This window comes from Anas platyrhynchos, chromosome 4 (assembly GCF_047663525.1).
Source record: "Anas platyrhynchos isolate ZD024472 breed Pekin duck chromosome 4, IASCAAS_PekinDuck_T2T, whole genome shotgun sequence".
In the NCBI taxonomy this organism is placed as follows: Eukaryota; Metazoa; Chordata; class Aves; order Anseriformes; family Anatidae; genus Anas; species Anas platyrhynchos.
In genome coordinates, this window is record NC_092590.1 from 7,329,457 (window position 1) to 7,336,010 (window position 6,554).

General features: G+C 44.8%; 1 long non-coding RNA gene across 1 annotated transcript in view; it reads left to right on the forward strand.

The window, feature by feature from the left end:
- LOC119716870 (uncharacterized) overlaps positions 1-6,199 on the forward strand; it is a 28,665-nt gene extending 22,466 nt beyond the window's left edge. Inside the window, exon 2 of the long non-coding RNA XR_011808799.1 lies at positions 4,395-6,199. This is a non-coding gene — a long non-coding RNA (uncharacterized lncRNA). The remainder of the gene's footprint in view (positions 1-4,394) is intronic.
- The last annotated feature ends 355 nt before the right edge of the window (positions 6,200-6,554 follow it).

Here is a 6,554-nt window from a genome sequence, read left to right on the forward strand (position 1 = left end):
GCACGCAGCACCTGGAGCCTTCCACAGCTTGAACTTCTGCTTCTCCATGGCAAAGCCCATGGCACAGGCAGCCTCACAGCTGCTGCTGCTTAAGAAAAGCAGCTGCTTGGTGCAGTGTGAGCTCTGCTATGGCAGTGTGGATGTGCACCAAGAGCAAGAGATCCCACAAAGTGGGACCAAGATTGTCTAAATGCACGTGCGCCTTTCCCAAAGGCCATGACTTACCCTGGTGCAGTCCCAAACTGACTGCTGTCATCAGTTTGGGTTATTCGAGAGCATGTTCTCCACATGTGGATATTTCTATGTTCTTGTCAGGGCTTTGAAAATCTGGATATCCTTCTCAGCTGCCGGTAAGCCAAACACAATCCCAGCTACTGAGATGTGCTTGCTGCTAAAGGCTTCCTCACAGGCAGCAAGGCTAGCTTTGTCCAAACTTGCTCTCTGGAGATGTCAAATTCTTCCAGAGTACACTTGTCAAATCCCTCACTGAGCCTCTGCATTACATGCGCAGGCATATGTGTGCTTCTATCCTGACATGGACTGACTTTGACCTGCAAGTGGCAGTATATGGCTTAAAATGCTTCTCTCTTCCTTGGCGCTCTCTCCTCAGGCTCAATGACATTCGGAGGCGAGGATAATCGGAGCTCTGACTGAGTCCTACTTGCTACCAGACTCAGTCTCAGACAATCGTCTTGTCTGAACGGTGTCATGCAGCTTCCTATTATTCCTAATACTTTGAATTGCTTTTTCTCGAGTTGTTTTAAAGCTGATTTACATAGCAGTCAGACTTCTTTCTGCATCTTTTGAAGGCTTTCATTTACCTGTGTGAACTTAGCTATGCAGTACTACTTCAAACTGCTATAATGCCTGGGTCTCACCATAAATAGGCATTTACAGGTAACTACATTCAGGCAACAAAAAGCTTAATTTGCATGTGTCATATCCTTTGCAAAGCTGATAACTTTTCTTTTTTGTTAGGAGAATAAACTTTTTACAACACCTTTAACACTTCTGTAATGCTTCCCAAGTTCCTCTTCTGACCCAACATAACAGTGACACGATTTAATCAGATCCCATAGCAATGCACTGACCATAAGCAGATGACATTGCTTCCTATTTCTGAGATCTTCTTGACTGTAATGTGTGGCTGCTCTTCTGTGAGAATTTGCTGAAATAGTGCTCAGGTGAGGCTGACAGCCCATGCCCTTGTGACAAGGGGCAGAAAATGGGATCTGTCCCAGCACTGCTCAGGTGTTGGGAGCTGGAAAAGGCAGAGACACCAGGGTTGCTTGCTCCCCTTGAGGGCAGCCCCATCTTCAGGTAGGACAAATAGATGCCTGCCCAAATTGCCAGAAGGGATAAATACCTGTATGGTGGGTTCTGCTAAGGATTTCTTAGCTTGTGTGCCGATGATGTGGTTCAAGTGCAAAGGGTAAGAACAGAAGATTGGCTTTCTCAGCTTCCTCAGCCTGGTTTGTTTATATGTAGGTTCTCACCTGAAGCTTGAAAAATAACCAGTGACCCCCTACAAACTTGTGTTTTGCAGATGAAGTGAGGAGGTGTAGGTTATACATCCTGGCTCTTGTTCTGCTGTCTCACCGTGAGTCCCCCTAGGACTGAATGGCAATCATAAGCAGTGCTCTTTTGTTTCCCCTCCTCCCTCTGTTTTATTGTGTAAAGGCGCCATGCTTCAGCCTTGTCAGCTGCAAGCCTGGTGCTTTTTCACAGTCTTTAAAAATAAATCTTAAAAGAAACTCTTCTGTTCTGTTTGGCTATAAAGGACACAAAGTCTCATATATAGCACATCATGCATAAAAATAATCGCTGCAACTGCAGCGTACAAGTACTTATTGTTCTGAGGTAAAATCAAGAAGTGTCACAAGTGAAAAATATTACTCTGGGAACAGAAGTCCTTGCTTTAAGGAGTAGAGGAAAACAGCTATATCAGTGGAAAGCCAGAACACAGAGAGGGTTTTATATATGTCAGCCTTTTTATGGTACTCATCAGAATCCCTTCAGTACCTCATAAATATGAATTAATTTATGCTCATAACTCTTCTGTGAGGTATGGAAATATTATTCTCTTCTGTTCAGAGAAGGAAAATGGGCCAAGGAAAGATCAAATGATTTGCCCAATGTTACAAAGATGACCTGTAATAGCGCAGAATATAAATGCAGATTTCCGGAGGCCCAGGCCACTTTTGGCCTCAAAACAGTCTTTGTTTCAACGATGATTGTTGGTGTCTATCATGAAGAGAGGGGGAAGGCCCCACTTTCAGGAGGAGACAGGCAGGCTTTGAATGAACCATGGTGATGAAGATGAATTGCTACATCTGGAATCTCTGAGATTTGGAGGCGTTTGTATGTTAGCAACGTCTCAGTGGGGTAACCTCAGATTCAGCTGTGTTCACGAGGTAACAAGATTTTGAAAAGTAAATTACGATATTCCATAAATAATAGGAATTACAGATAAAGAAGGAAATCACAAGCTTAGGGTTGTTTTTTTTTTTTTTTAAGGCTTTTCAAATATACATCTGAACCTCAAAGGGTTTGAGAATGCCTTATTTTTAGCACCGTGGGTCTTCATCTCCTGTCAGTTTTATGATCCCCAATTTTGGAGATATATAAAATGCATTCTTCACTCAGTTTGCCGACAGCTCCGTTCCCGTGCTGGTTCTGCCTAAACCCTCATGCTCTGAGCACTGCAAGGATGACCCTGAAGCATTGAGATTTGTAGAATTATGAATATTTCTGGTTTAACTTCCTCCAGGCACACCAAATGTGTTTCAAGTGAGCGAAGGCCTACCTTTGTGCGGTTTCCTAACTGGAAAGTGGGTTCTGAGACACTGTGTAGGGCTTCTGAGCTGGTTGCGTTCACCTCAGCCCCACCTCCTTGGTGTCCTAGTATTGAAAGTAATGATTTAGTTTTAAGACTTCTGGGATGTACGCCCCTGTGAGGAGGAAGTCCCCAGGGTGATATCACCGTGGAAATTAAGTCGAAGGAAAGGTGGAGGAGAACGTGTATATGTATATACTGTGACTTGCTGTGAGCAGGGAGAAAGCGAGGGGGTGAATGCCATACCTGTGGATTGGCAGTGTCACCATAACAAAACACGTCCTCCTGTAGGCCCTGTCCCCCAGGGAGAGGGGCTGCAGGACTTCATCTCCCCTCCTGGAGGGGGACTTCACCTCCTCCTCCTCCTCCTGGCCCGTCACAGGCCTCATAAGCAGTCCCTGTGTGGCTGCACCCAAGCACGGCTGAACCAAGCCTCAGCTGCCTCATGCTTCTTTCTCTGACCTCTCCTCCCAGGCATGTGTGCTGTGTCACATCGCATAATGCCCTGTTTGATGCTCCCTGCATAAAAGCTTTTGCTTTCTGTCACCGAGTGATGTTAGCCTACAGGTACTTCTCGCGTGTGTCTGTGTGTGGCGAGAGGCTGAGATTAGGAAACCTGAAAGAGCTGCCTCTTGTCCTGCAAGAGCACAGAGCAGAGCCACGCAGTGTCTGCTTGTTTCTGCACCTAGCCTGCTGTTATCTGTCAGTCCAGGAGGCAGGAGGCACATTTTTACAGTAGTTTTTCCACTGAAACCTGACAATCCAGGCTCCTGCTTGAAGATGGGGTTGTTGTGCTCAGCACCCAAGCAGAAACCCTTTTGGAAAACAAGAGGCATGGGGCATCTGGCTGACTTCTTGTGGCACCAATTACTCAGAATATTATCTCATAATAGTTATATAAGGAGTGGGGTAGTTCTAATCCCACCGTGCCTTGGCTTTTTACCTCTGACCATCTGCGAACAGAAGTGTCTCTGCCCTTGGTGCCAAGTGAGGGAGGATTTACCAGGTGGTGGAGACCACACAGAATGACCCAAGAATGGGGAGAAGGGAATAAGGGCTCTCTGCTCTCAGCATCCTTGGGGAGGGTGGGAGGAGAAATCCACCTTCTCCCAGGGCAAGAAGCTTGTGGGCACAATGAGCTGTCAGCTCTCCCTTTCCAGAGCATGAGCAGCCTGGAGGAATAAAGTCTTAAGGAGTCTTAATGACATCTGAAGTTGCAAGGACAAAGTGGAAATGGAAGAAGAAAAATTAGGTGGAGAGAAAGAGGAAAATGCGTTCAAATAACATGGAGCTTAGCAGACATCTACATGATGGAAAGAGGAAATTAATGAAAGATATGCAAACAAAATAAATGAGAAAGAAAAGGCTCATGACAGGCCTGTAAGGAAGAGTGAAACCAGAAAATCAGTGCCTCCCTTAAATGTTTTTGGAAGCTTTCTTGTCTTAATTCAGTTCCATATGCTTTGTGCTGATCCCATCTTTAGAGCTGATGGCTTATGCCTTTCTATCAAGCATTTTTTTCTCAGCTGTGCTAACAAGTTTTTTTTTTTTAAGGCAGGAATGCAGTGCTGTGTTTAACACAGAAAATGGAAAAGCCTGCTTTAAAGACTCCAGATCTTCCTGAGACTCCTGCCTTTGAAAAGCCGTTTGTTCCAAGATACAGACTATTGAAGGACAATAAACTCAGACCAGCTGTTTGCTGTTCGTGGCAGGTTTTATAGCCACGAGTAGATATCGGCCTATTTGCTGAGAAGCAAGCAAGAACTGTTGCTCAGGCTCTTTATCAGCAAAAATAGGGCTCCTTACACTTTGTGCCACAGCGCTGCCCTGCAAAAGGCATAAATAAAAACTGGGCAGTAACAGATATACTCTACATGCTTTTTAAAAAGAATCTTAAATCCTGCTTTAAAGCTCTTCCGAGCATCCCATATGTATATCCAAATACAGGGGAAGCATTTTAAATGCAGCAGACTGAAGTGCCCTACCACTGATGCTAAACTTACAACCAAGGAAGATACGAGCATGCTGCGTGCGTATGTCTGCTGTCAATTTGGTGTGCACTGACGTATTTTCCTCTGACTTCTCCTTTCCTCTTTTGAACTCCAAGCCATCGCTCCCCCACATTGCAAGTGACAACTTAAACACAGAGGATCCTGTCTGTGCTCCGAAATAAGCACAGGCCCTGTTTCCATTTCCCCACTGCTGATAATGTGGTAGGATGTAGTTCAGAAGAGCTCTCCCAGCTGCAGCCTGCAACCTGACTCCATGAAAAGCTCTGCTATCAAACCCGAGCATGCCTAAACCGGTACCTTTGACTGTCTAAATGCAGGGTGGGATTTTTGGCTGGATGGATAAACGTTTTCAAAGAAGTAGGTGGAAACATAACATAAAGTAGGAAAATTGCTTGAAAACTCAGACGTTTTTCAGGGTTTAGGTTCAAATCCTCCTATTCTTGCTTCTGCTGAATGACACTAATTAGCTTCCCTGGTGTTCCCCCAGCAGTGTAGGAGGAGAAAGTGAGGATGTTGAAGTCATGCCGCTACATCGTTTCGCACCTGAAGGTGCTGCTTCAGCACAAGCAACGACAGCAAGCTGTAAAATCTTGTGTCCCTTCTGATGCTGGGAACACTGAGATGATGCAGCATCAGACTAACCTACGCCTATGGCCCAGTATGCTGCATGGACTTCCCATTTGGGATGAGGTTTGCCCTCACTCTGTGCTTCAGAGTTTTTATAGGACTTTCCTAGAAGTAACGCATGCAGCTTCCTTTAAAGATAGAGCCAATGACATGCTGGTGGCATCACAACCAGTGCCAAGCAGGTGCCAGCTCCCGGCTTTTCCATTGTCCTTAACTGCCTGTGTTTAAGTGTAAGGGATGTGTGCAGGACAGCAGAGACCTGAAGGCCAAGCAATGCATCCTCAGGTCTACTCTTAACACAAATCACAATCCCCTCAATGTACCATAGTCTGGTTAGGGCAGATATATATGTTCTGCAGTCTTAAGCAGATGCAAAACCGGCCCAGAGGGAAGTCATCTCCAATCCTGGACAAAATTTGTAAGTGGCTTAGGTTTTGTGGAGTCTTCTGGGTAAAGAGCTGCACTTACAAGAGGAGTATTTTCCCAGCTTTCACTCTAGCTGCGTGTCAGTGAGAAGTCCCATTTTGGCCAAGAATATGAAATGCAAAACATCCTATTGGTCTCTTTTTTTTTTCTCTCCTGCTGCTGTGCAAGCACATATCATAAGGCTAAAATCTGGGCTGTGCTGAGGCAGGTGGTAAAATGCCTATTGACTTTAACAGAGTCTGGGTTATACTTCAAAAATAAACTGCACAGCTATGCAATAAATGAATTCAATGTCCCAGATGCAAACTTGTACATTTAAACTGGTTTAAATTTGCATTACTCTGCATTTATAGCAGTACTATGGGACTATAAGTTATTCCAGTTTTTCCTATATATTGTTGATAAACAGACGCCAAACTAAATCCACCTAAACCCCCAAACTAGGGGCACACAATTCAATTATCAATTGTGTGCAAGATGTGCAAGCTGCCAGAAGTAGCTTCAATCAAACGTGTGCCCAGAGGCTCAGTAATGGATACTGTGTTTTGATTGCTAGTTTGGTTCTGTAGCACTGTCCATACTTCCCTTATGCATACATCCTTGACTTACATTCCTGCGTAATTGTAGGCTCATTTCTTTGTTCCTAAAATACT